We start from the raw sequence: 12,877 nt of genomic DNA, 5'->3' as shown, positions 1-12,877 counted from the left end.
ATTCTGTGGGATTATTAGAAAAACTGTTCAAATAAACAGGATGTGAGCAAAGGAAATTAAGTTTTTCAAGACAAAACCTCATTTAATTTACAAAAACTTTCATAAAATAAGAAAATAATGCAAATGCAACCAAAAACAGGTTTTCATAGATTTCATTTGAAATCTTTTGAAATATTTTTGTAGATTCTGTGGGTTTATTAGAAAAAAGGTTCAAATAAATTTAAGTTGAGCTAAGAAACCTAAGTTTTTTACAAAATACAGTTTTTTACTGCTTCTTTTCAGAGTTTTTTGTAATATTTTTATAGTTTCTGTGGGTTCATTAGAAAAAATGTTCAAATAAACTTGAGATGAGCAAAGCAACCTAAGTTTTTTACGACAAAACCGATTTTTATGACAAAAACTTTTTTAAAATAAAAAAAAAATGCAAATGCAACATCAAAACAGGTTTTTACTGATTTCTTTAAAAATCTTTTTTTATAATTTTGTAGATTCTATGGGTTTATAAGAAAAAATGTTCAAATAAACTTGTAGAGAGTATAGGAACCCTAAGTTTTTTTCGACAAAACCCGTTTTTATGTTAAAAAACTTTCCTACAATAAAAAGTTAATGCAAATGCAACAAAAAAACACGTTTTCAGTGATTTCTTTTGGAATCTTTATTATTATTTTTGTAGATTCTCTGGGTTTATTAGAAAATTTTTTCATATAAACTTAAAGTGAGCAAAGCAACCTTAATTTTTAAGACAAAACCCCTTTCTATGTACAACTACTTTCCTAAAATAATAAAATAAAGCAAATGCAACAAAAAAACAAACTTTTACTAAATTCTTATAAAATCTTTTGTAATATATTTGTAAATTCTGTCGGTCTATTAAAATAAATGTTTAAATACACTTGAGGTAGGCAATGGAATCTACGTTTTTAACGACAAAACGCCTTTATATGTACAAAAACTCACTTAAATTAAGAAAATAATGCAAATGCAACAAAAAAACAGGTTTTCACTGAATTCTTCTGGAATCTTTATTATTATTTTTGTAGATTCTCTGGGTTTATTAGAAAATTTTTTCATATAAACTTAAAGTGAGCAAAGCAACCTTAGTTTTTTACGACAAAACCCCTTTCTATGTACTGTGGGTTTATTACAAAAATTGTTCTAATAAACATGACGTAAGCAAAGGATACTATGTTTTTTACGCAAAACAAGTTTTTATTCATAAAAACATACTTAATGAAAAAAAATAATGCAAATGCAACAAAAATAAAGGTTTTTACTTAATTCTTTTGGAATCTTTTGTAGTTATTTTGTAGATTCTGTGTGTTTATTTATAGAAATATTCAAATAAACTTGAGGTGAGCAAAGGAATCTAAGTTTTTTATGAAAAAACCCCTTTTTATGTACAAAAACTTAGTTAAAATATGAAAATAATGCAAATGCAAAAAAAAAAAGAAGGTTTTTACTGATTTCTTTTAGAATCTTTTGTATCATTTTTGTAGATTCTGTGGGGTTATTAGAAAAAATGGTTAAATAAACTTGAGGTAAGCAAAGGATCGTAAGATTTATGCGACAAAACCCCTTTTTATGTTCAAAAACTAACTTAAAATAAGATAATAATGAAAATGCACAAAAAAACAGATTTATACTGAATTCTTTCGGAATCTTTTGTAATATTAGTGTAGATTCTGTGGGTTTATTAATAAAAAGTGTAAAATAAACTAAAGGTGAGCAAAGCAACCTAAGATTTATACGACAAAATCAATTTTTTTACTAAAACTTACTTAAAATAAGAAAGAAATGCAAACGCAACCAAAAAACATGTTTTCACTAAATTCTTTTGGAATATTTTGTAATATTTTTGTAGATTCTTTGGGTTTATTAGAAAACATGGTCAAATAATTTTGAGGTGAGCAAAGGAACCTAAGATTTTAACGACAAATATCCATTTTATGAACAGAAACTTACTTAAAACGAGAAAATAATGCAAATGCGACAAAGAAACAGGTTTTCACTGGTTTCTAAAAAATCTATTGTATTATTTTTGTTGATTCTTCGGGTTTATTAGGCAAAATGGTCAAATAACCCCTTTTTATGTACAAAAACTTAATTAAATTAAGAAATTAACACAAATGCATTAAAAAAACAGGTTTTCACTGATTTCTTTTGGAATCTTTTGTAATATTTTTGTAGATTCTGTGGGTTTATTAGAAAAAATGGTCAAATAAACTTAAGGTGAGCAAAGGAACTTAAGTTTTTCATGACAAAACCCCTTTTATGTACAAAATTTTACTTAAAATAAGAAAACATAGCAATGGCAACAAAAAAACAGGTTTTCACTGATTTCTGTTAAAATCAATTGTCTTATTTTTGTTGATTCCGTGGGTTTAAAAGAAAACATGTTCAAATAATCTTGAGGTGAGCAAAGGAACCTAAGTTTTATACGCAAAAGACCAGTTTTTAGTGTACAAAAACATACTTAATGTAAAAACATAATACAAATGCAACTAAAATACAGGTTTTCACTAATTTCTTTTGATATCTATGTAATATTATTATAGATTTTGTTGGTTTATTTAAAACTTAAGGTGAGCAAAGAAACCTAAGATTTTAGGACAAAACTCCTTTTTATATTCAAAAACATACTTAAATAAAGAAAATAATGCAAATGCAACAAAAAAACAGGTTTTCACTGATTTCTTTTGGAATCTTTTGTAATATTTTTGTAGATTCTATGGTTTTATTAGAAAAAATGGTCAAATAAACTTAAAGTGGGCAAAGGAACCTAAGATTTTAACGAAAAAACTTCTTTTTATGTTCAAAAACTTACTTAAAATAAGAAAATAATTCAAATGCAACATAAAAACAGGTTTTCACTAATTTCTTTTGGAATCTTTTGTAATATTTATGTAGATTCTTTTGGTTTATTAGAAAATTGGTCAAATAAACTTAAGGTGAGCAAAGGAACCTAAGACTTTTACGACAACACTCCTCTTTATGTTCAAAAACTTATTTAAAATAAGAAAATAATGCAAATGCAACATAAAACAGGTTTTCACTGATTTCTTTTCTAATCTTTTGTAATATTTTTGTAGGTTCTATGAGTTAATTAGAAAAAATGGTCAAATAAACTTAGGGTGAGCAAAGAAACCTAAGATTTTTACGAAAAAATCCCTTCTTTTATGTGACACAACTTACTTAAAATATAAAAATAATGCAAATGCAACAAAAAAACAGGTTTTCACTGATTTCTTTTAGAATCTATTGTAATATTTTTGTAGATTCCATGGGTTTATTGAAAAAAATGGTCAAATAAAACTTAAGGTGAGCAAAGGAACCTAAGAGTTTTACGACAAAACCTCTTTTTATGTACAAAAACTTATATAAAATAAGAAAATAATGCAAATGCAACAAAAAAACAGGTTTTCTCTGATTACTTTTAAAAATCTTGTGTAATATTTTTGTAGATTCTGTTGTTTTTTTAGAAAAAATGGTCAAATAAACTTAAGGTGAGCAAAGGAACCTAAGATTTTTACGACAACACTCTTCTTTATGTTCAAAAACTTACTTAAAAAAAGAAAATAATGCAAATGCAACAAAAAAACAGGTATTAACTTGTTTCTTTTGGAATCTATTGTATTAATTTTTTAGATTCTGGGGGTTGATTAGAAAAAATGGTTAAATAACTTTGAGGTAAGCAAAGCAACCTAAAATTTTGTGACAAAACCTCTTTTTATGTACAAAAACTTACTTAAAATAATAAAATAATGCAATTGCAACAAAAAAACAGGTTTTCACTGATTTCTTATTTTGTAGATTCTGTGGATTTATTAGTTTTGTAGATTCTGTGGATTTATTAGAAAAAATGGTCAAATAAACTTGAGGTGAGCAAAGAAACTTAAGATTTTTACGACAAAACCCCTTTTTATGTACAAAAACTTAATTAAAATAAGAAAATAATGCAATTGCAACAAAAAAACAGGTTTTCACTGATTTCTTATTTTGTAGATTCTGTGGATTTATTAGTTTTGTAGATTCTGTGGATTTATTAGAAAAAATGGTCAAATAAACTTGAGGTGAGCAAAGGAACCTAAGATTTTTACGACAAAAAACCTCTTTTTATGTTCAAAAACTTACTTAAAATAAGAAAATAAAGCAATTGCAACAAAAAAACAGGTTTTCACTGATTTCTTTTAGAATCTTTTATAAGATTTTCGCAGATTATGTGGGTTTATTAGAAAAAATGGTCAAATAAACTTGAGGTGAGCAAAGGAACCTAAGATTTTTACGACAAAACCCCTTTTTATGTACAAAAACTTAATTAAAATAAGAAAATAATGCAATTGCAACAAAAAAACAGGTTTTCACTGATTTCTTACGGAATCTTTTGTAATATTTTTGTAGATTCTGTGGGTTTATTAGAAAAAATGGTAAAATAAACTTGAGGTGAGCAAAGGAACCTAAGATTTTTTCGACAACACTCCTCTTTATGTTCAAGAACTTACTTAAAATAAGAAAATAATGCAAATGCAACAAAAAAACAGGTATTAACTTGTTTCTTTTGGAATCTATTGTATAATTTTTTTAAATTCTGTGGGTTGATTAGAAAAAATGGTACAATAACTTTGAGGTAAGCAAAGCAACCTAAAATTTTGGGACAAAACCTCTTTTTCCGTATAAAATTTACATAAAATAACAAAATAATGCAAATGCAACAAAAAAATAGGTTTTCACTGATTTCTTTTTGATTCTTTTGTAATATTTCTGTAGATTTTGTGGGTTAATTTAAAAAAATGGTCAAATAAACTTAAGGCGAGCAAAGAAACCTAAGATTTTTACGATAAAACCCCTTTTTATTTACAAAAACTTACCTAAATAAAAAAATAATGCAATTGCAACAAAAAAACAAGTTTTTACTGATTTCTTTTGGACTCTTTTTTACGATTTTTGTAGATTCTGTGGGTTTATTAGAAAAAATGGTCAAATAAACTTGAGGTGAGCAAAGGAACCTAAGATTTTTATGACAAAACCCCTTTTTATGTACAAAAACTTACTTAAAATAAGAAAATAATGCAATTGCAACAAAAAAACAGGTTTTCACTGATTTCTTTTAGACTCTTTTTTACAATTTTTGTAGATTCTGTGGGTTTATTAGAAAAAATGTTCAAATAAACTTGAGGTGAGCAAAGGAATCTATGATTTTTACGACAAAACCCCTTTTTTTGAACAAAAACTTACTTAAAATAAGAAAATAATGCCATTGCAACAAAAAAACAGGTTTTCACTGATTTCTTTTGCAATCTTTAGTAATATTTTTGTAGATTCGGTGGGTTTATTATAAAAAATGGTCAAATAAAGTTAAGGTGAAAAAAGGAACTTAAGATTTTTACGACAAAACCCCTTTTTATATACAAAAACTTACTTAAAATAAGAAAATATTGCAATTGCAACAAAAAAACAGGTTTTCACTGATTTTTTTGGAATCTTTTGTAATATTTTTGTAGATTCTGTAAATTTATTAAAAAAATGGTCAAATAAACTTAAGGGGAGCAAAGAAACCTAAGATTTTTACGACAAAACCCTCTTTTATGTACGAAAACTAACTTAAAATAATAAAATAATGCAATTGCAACAAAAAAACAGGTTTTCACTGATTTCTTTTGGACTCTGTTTTACGATTTTTGTAGATTCTGTGTGTTTATTAGAAAAAATGGTCAAATAAACTTGAGATGAGCAAGGGAACCTAAGATTTTTACGACAAAACCCCTTTTTATGTACAAAAACTTACTTAAAATAAGAAAATAATGCAATTGCAACAAAAAAACAAGTTTTCACTGATTTCTTTTTGAATCTCTTGTATTATTTTTGTAGTTTCTATGTATTTATTAGAAAAAATGGTCAAATAAACTTGAGGTGAGCAAAGGAACCTAAGAATTTTACGACAAAACCCCTTTTTATGTACAAAAACTTACTTCAAATAAGAAAATAATGCAATTGCAACAAAAAAACACGTTTTCATTGATTTCTTATGGAATCTTTTGTAATATTTATGTAGATTTTGTTGTTTTATTAGAAAAAATGGTCAAATAAACTTGAGGTGAGCAAAGGAACCTAAGATTTTTACGACAACACTCCTCTTTATGTTCAAGAACTTACTTAAAATAAGAAAATAATGCAAATGCAACAAAAAAACAGGTATTAACTTGTTTCTTTTGGAATCTATTGTATAATTTTTTTAGATTCTGTGGGTTGATTAGAAAAAATGGTACAATAACTTTGAGGTAAGCAAAGCAACCTAAAATTTTGTGACAAAACCTCTTTTTCCGTATAAAATTTACATAAAATAACAAAATAATGCAAATGCAACGAAAAATAGGTTTTCACTGATTTCTTTTTGATTCTTTTGTAATATTTCTGTAGATTTTATGGGTTAATTTAAAAAAATGGTCAAATAAACTTAAGGCGAGCAAAGAAACCTAAGATTTTTACGATAAAACCCCTTTTTATTTACAAAAACTTACTTAAAATAAGAAAATAATGCAATTGCAACAAAAAAACAAGTTTTTACTGATTTCTTTTGGACTCTTTTTTACGATTTTTGTAGATTCTGTGGGTTTATTAGAAAAAATGGTCAAATAAACTTGATGTGAGCAAAGGAACCTAAGATTTTTACGAAAAAAACCCTTTTTTTTGTTCAAAATCTTACTTAAAATAAGGAAATGATACAATTGCAACAAAAAAACAGGTTTTCACTGATTTCTTTTAGACTCTTTTTTACAATTTTTGTAGATTCTGTGGGTTTATTAGAAAAAATGTTCAAATAAACTTGAGGTGAGCAAAGGAATCTATGATTTTTACGACAAAACCCCTTTTTTTGTACAAAAACTTACTTAAAATAAGAAAATAATGCCATTGCAACAAAAAAACAGGTTTTCACTGATTTCTTTTGCAATCTTTAGTAATATTTTTGTAGATTCGGTGGGTTTATTAGAAAAAATGGTCAAATAAAGTTAAGGTGAAAAAAGGAACTTAAGATTTTTACGACAAAACCCCTTTTTATATACAAAAACTTACTTAAAATAAGAAAATAATGCAATTGCAACAAAAAAACAAGTTTTCACTGATTTCTTTTTGAATCTCTTGTATTATTTTTGTAGTTTCTATGTATTTATTAGAAAAAATGGTCAAATAAACTTGAGGTGAGCAAAAGAACCTAAGAATTTTACGACAAAACCCCTTTTTATGTACAAAAACTTACTTCAAATAAGAAAATAATGCAATTGCAACAAAAAAACAAGTTTTCACTGATTTCTTTTGGACTCTGTTTTACGATTTTTGTAGATTCTGTGTGTTTATTAGAAAAAATGATAAAATAAACTTGAGATGAGCAAGGGAACCTAAGATTTTTACGACAAAACCTCTTTTTATGTACAAAAACTTACTTAAAATAAAAAAATAATGCAATTGCAACAAAAAAACAAGTTTTCACTGATTTCTTTTTGAATCTCTTGTATTATTTTTGTAGTTTCTATGTATTTATTAGAAAAAATGGTCAAATAAAGTTGAGGTGAGCAAAGAAACCTGAGAATTTTACGACAAAACCCCTTTTTAGGTACAAAAACTTACTTAAAATAAAAAAATAATGCAATTGCAACAAAAAAACAGGTTTTCACTGATTTCTTTTGGATTTTTTTTTTACGACTTTTGTAGATTCTGTGTGTTTATTATAAAAAATGGTCAAATAAACTTGAGATGAGCAAAGGAACCTTAGATTTTTACGACAAAACCCCTTTTTATGTACAAAAACTTACTTAAAATAAGAAAATAATGCAATTGCAACAAAAAAACAGGTTTTTCTGATTTCATTTGGAATCTTTTGTAATATTTTTGTAGATTCTGTGGGTTTATTAAAAAATATGGTCAAATAAACTTGATGTGAGCAAAGGAACCCATGATTTTCACGACAAAACCCCTTTTATGTACAAAAACTTACTTAAAATAAGAAAATAATGCAATTGCAACAAAAAAACAAGTTTTCACTGATTTCTTTTTGAATCTTTTGTATTATTTTTGTAGTTTCTATGGATTTATTAGAAAAAATGGTCAAATAAACTTGTGGTGAGCAAAGGAACCTAAGATTTTTACGACAAAACCCCCTTTTATGTTCAAAAACTTACTTAAAATAAGAAAATAATGCAATTGCAACAAAAAAACAGGTTTTCACTGATTTCAATTGGAATTTTTTGTAATATTTTTGAAGATTCTGCGGGTTTATTAGAAAATATGTTTAAATAAACTTGATGTGAGCAAAGGAACCCATGATTTTCACGACAAAACCCCTTTTTATGTACAAAAACTTACTTAAAATAAGAAAATAATGCAATTGCAACAAAAAAACAAGTTTTCACTGATTTCTTTTTGAATCTTTTGTATTATTTTTGTAGTTTCTATGGATTTATTAGAAAAATTGGTCAAATAAAGTTGAGGTGAAAAAAGAAACTTAAAATTTTTACGACAAAACCCTTTTTTATGTACAAAAACTTACTTAAAATAAGAAAATAATGCAATTGCAACAAAAAAACAGGTTTTCACTGATTTCTTTTGGAACCTTTTGTAATATTTTTGTAGATTCTGTGGGTTTATTAGAAAAAATGGTCAAATAAACTTGAAGTGAGCAAAGGTACTAAAGATTTTTACGACGAAACCCCTTTTTATGTACAAAAACTTAATTAAAATAAGAAAATAATGCAATTGCAACAAAAAAACAGGTTTTCACTGATTTCTTTTGGATTCTTTTGTAATATTTTTGTAGATTTTGTGGGTTTATTAGAAAAAATGGTCAAATAAACTTGAGTTGAGCAAAGGAACAAATGATTTTTACGACAAAACTCTTTTTTCTATGTACAAAAACTTACTTAAAATAAAAAAATAATGCAATTGCAACAAAAAAACAGGTTTTCACTGATTTCTTTTGGACTCTTTTTTACGATTTTTGTAGAATCTGTGTGTTTATTAGAAAAAATGGTCAAATAAACTTGAGATGAGCAAAGGAACCTTAGATTTTTACGACAAAACCCCTTTTTATGTACAAAAACTTACTTAAAATAAGAAAATAATGCAATTGCAACAAAAAAACAGGTTTTTACTGATTTCATTCGGAATCTTTTGTAATATTTTTGTAGATTCTGTGGGTTTATTAGAAAATATGGTCAAATAAACTTGATGTGAGCAAAGGAACCCATGATTTTCACGACAAAACCCCTTTTTATGTACAAAAACTTACTTAAAATAAGAAAATAATGCAATTGCAACAAAAAAACAAGTTTTCACTGATTTCTTTTTGAATCTTTTGTATTATTTTTGTAGTTTCTATAGATTTATTAGAAAAAATGGTCAAATAAACTTGTGGTGAGCAAAGGAATTTAAGATTTTTACGACAAAACCCCCTTTTATGTACAAAAACTTACTTAAAATAAGAAAATAATGCAATTGCAACAAAAAAACAGGTTTTCACTGATTTCAATTGGAATTTTTTGTAATATTTTTGTAGATTCTGCGGGTTTATTAGAAAAAATGGTCCAATAAACTTGAGGTGAGCAAAGGAACCTATGATTTTTACGACAAAACCTCTTTTTTTGTACAACAACTTACTTAAAATAAGAAAATAATGCCATTGCAACAAAAAAACAGGTTTTTACTGATTCATTTGGAATCTTTAGTATTATTTTTGTAGATTCTGTGGGTTTATTAGAAAAAATGGTCAAATAAAATGAGGTGAAAAAAGAAACTTAAAATTTTTACGACAAAACCCTTTTTTATGTACAAAAACTTACTTAAAATAAGAAAATAATGCAATTGCAACAAAAAAACAGGTTTTCACTGATTTCTCTTGGAATCTTTTGTAATATTTTTGTAGATTCTGTGGGTTTATTAGAAAAAATGGTCAAATAAACTTGAGTTGAGCAAAGGAACCTATGATTTTTACGACAAAAGCCCTTTTTATGTACAAAAACTTACTTATAATAAGAAAATAATGCAATTGCAACAAAAAAACAAGTTTTCACTGATTTCTTTTGGAATCTTTTGTAATATTTTTGTAGTTTCTATGGATTTATTAAAAAAAATGGTCAAATAAACTTGAGGTGAGCAATGGAACCTTAGATTTTTACGACAAAACCCCCTTTTATGTACAAAAACTTACTTAAAGTAAGAAAATAATGCAATTGCAACAAAAAAACAGGTTTTCACTGATTTCAATTGGAATTTTTTGTAATATTTTTGTAAATTCTGCGGGTTTATTAGAAGAAATGGTCAAATAAACTTGATGTGAGCAAAGGAACCCATGATTTTCACGACAAAACCCCTTTTTATGTACAAAAACTAACTTAAAATAAGAAAATAATGCAATTGCAACAAAAAAACAGGTTTTCACTGATTTAATTTAGAATCTTTTGTAATATTTTTGTAGATTCTGTGGGTTTATTAAAAAAAATAGTCAAATAAACTTGAGGTAAGCAAAGGAACCTAAGATTTTTACGACAAAACCCCTTTTTATGTACAAAAACTTACTTAGAATAAGAAAATAATGCAATTGCAACAAAAAAACAGGTTTTCACTGATTTCATTTGGAATCTTTTGTAATATTTTTGTAGATTCTGTGGGTTTATTAGAAAAAATGGTCAAATAAAGTTGAGGTGAACATAGGAACCTAAGATTTTTACGACAAAACCCCTTTTTATGTACAAAAACTTACTTAAAATAAGAAAATAATGCAATTGCAACAAAAAAACAGGTTTTCACTGATTTCAATTGGAATTTTTTGTAATATTTTTGTAGATTCTGCGGGTTTATTAGAAAAAATGGTCCAATAAACTTGAGGTGAGCAAAGGAACCTATGATTTTTACGACAAAGCCTCTTTTTTTGTACAAAAACTTACTTAGAATAAGAAAATAATGCAATTGCAACAAAAAAACAGGTTTTCACTGATTTCATTTGGAATCTTTTGTAATATTTTTGTAGATTCTGTGGGTTTATTAGAAAAAATGGTCAAATAAAGTTGAGGTGAACATAGGAACCTAAGATTTTTACGACAAAACCCCTTTTTATGTACAAAAACTTACTTAAAATAAGAAAATAATGCAATTGCAACAAAAAAACAGGTTTTCACTGATTTCTTTTTAAATCTTTTCTAATATTTTTGTAGATTCTGTGGGTTTATTAGAAAAAATGGTCAAATAAACTTGAGGTGAGCAAAGGAACCTAAGATTTTTACGACAAAACCCCTTTTTATGTACAAAAACTAACTTAAAATAAGAAAATAATGCAATTGCAACAAATAAACAGGTTTTCACTGATTTCTTTTGGACTCTTTTTCCGATTTTTGTAGATTCTGTGGGTTTTTTAGAAAAAATGGTCAAATAAACTTGAGGTGAGCAAAGGAACCTAAGATTTTTACGACAAAACCCCATTTTATGTACAAAAACTAACTTAAAATAATAAAATAATGCAATTGCAACAAAAAAACAGGTTTTCACTGATTTCTTTTGGACTCTTTTTTCGATTTTTGTAGATTCTGTGGGTTTATTAGAAAAAATGATCAAATAAACTTGAAGTAAGCAAAGAAACTTAAGATTTTTACGACAAAACCCCTTTTTATGTACAAAAACTTAATTTAAATAAGAAAATAATGCAATTGCAACAAAAAAACAGGTTTTCACTGATTTCTTACGGAATCTTTTGTAATATTTTTGTAGATTCTGTGGGTTTATTAGAAAAAATGGTAAAATAAACTTGAGGTGAGCAAAGGAACCTAAGATTTTTACGACAAAACTCCTTTTTATGTACAAAAACTTACTTAAAATAAGAAAATAATGCAATTGCAACAAAAAAACAGTTGTTCACTGATTTCTTTTGGACTCTTTTTTAAGATTTTTGTAGATTCTGTGGGTTTATTAGAAAAAATGGTCAAATAAACTTGAAGTGAGCAAAGGAACTTAAGATTTTTACGACAAAACCCCTTTTTATGTACAAAAACTTAATTAAAATAAGAAAATAATGCAATTGCAACAAAAAAACAGGTTTTCACTGATTTCTTATGGAATCTTTTGTAATATTTTTGTAGATTCTGTGGGTTTATTAGAAAAAATGGTAAAATAAACTTGAGGTGAGCAAAGGAACCTAAGATTTTTACGACAAAACCCCTTTTTCTGTACAAAAACTTACTTAGAATAAGAAAATAATGCAATTGCAACAAAAAAACAGGTTTTCACTGATTTCTTTTGGAATCTTTTGTAATATTTTTGTAGATTTTGTGGGTTTATTAGAAAAAATGGTCAAATAAACTTGAGTTGAGCAAAGGAACCTATGATTTTTACGACAAAACTCTTTTTTCTATGTACAAAAACTTAATTAAAATAAGAAAATAATGCAATTGCAACAAAAAAACAGGTTTTCACTGATTTCTTTTGGACTCTTTTTTACGATTTTTGTAGAATCTGTGTGTTTATTAGAAAAAATGGTCAAATAAACTTGAGATGAGCAAAGGAACCTTAGATTTTTACGACAAAACCCCTTTTTATGTACAAAAACTTACTTAAAATAAGAAAATAATGCAATTGCAACAAAAAAACAGGTTTTTACTGATTTCATTCGGAATCTTTTGTAATATTTTTGTAGATTCTGTGGGTTTATTAGAAAATATGGTCAAATAAACTTGATGTGAGCAAAGGAACCCATGATTTTCACGACAAAACCCCTTTTTATGTACAAAAACTTACTTAAAATAAGAAAATAATGCAATTGCAACAAAAAAACAAGTTTTCACTGATTTCTTTTTGAATCTTTTGTATTATTTTTGTAGTTTCTATGGATTTATTAGAAAAA

This window comes from Hydra vulgaris, chromosome 14, assembly GCF_038396675.1.
Source record: "Hydra vulgaris chromosome 14, alternate assembly HydraT2T_AEP".
NCBI classification, from domain to species: domain Eukaryota; kingdom Metazoa; phylum Cnidaria; class Hydrozoa; order Anthoathecata; family Hydridae; genus Hydra; species Hydra vulgaris.
The sequence above is the reverse complement of the archived record's forward strand: the minus strand, read 5'-3'. Positions refer to the sequence as shown.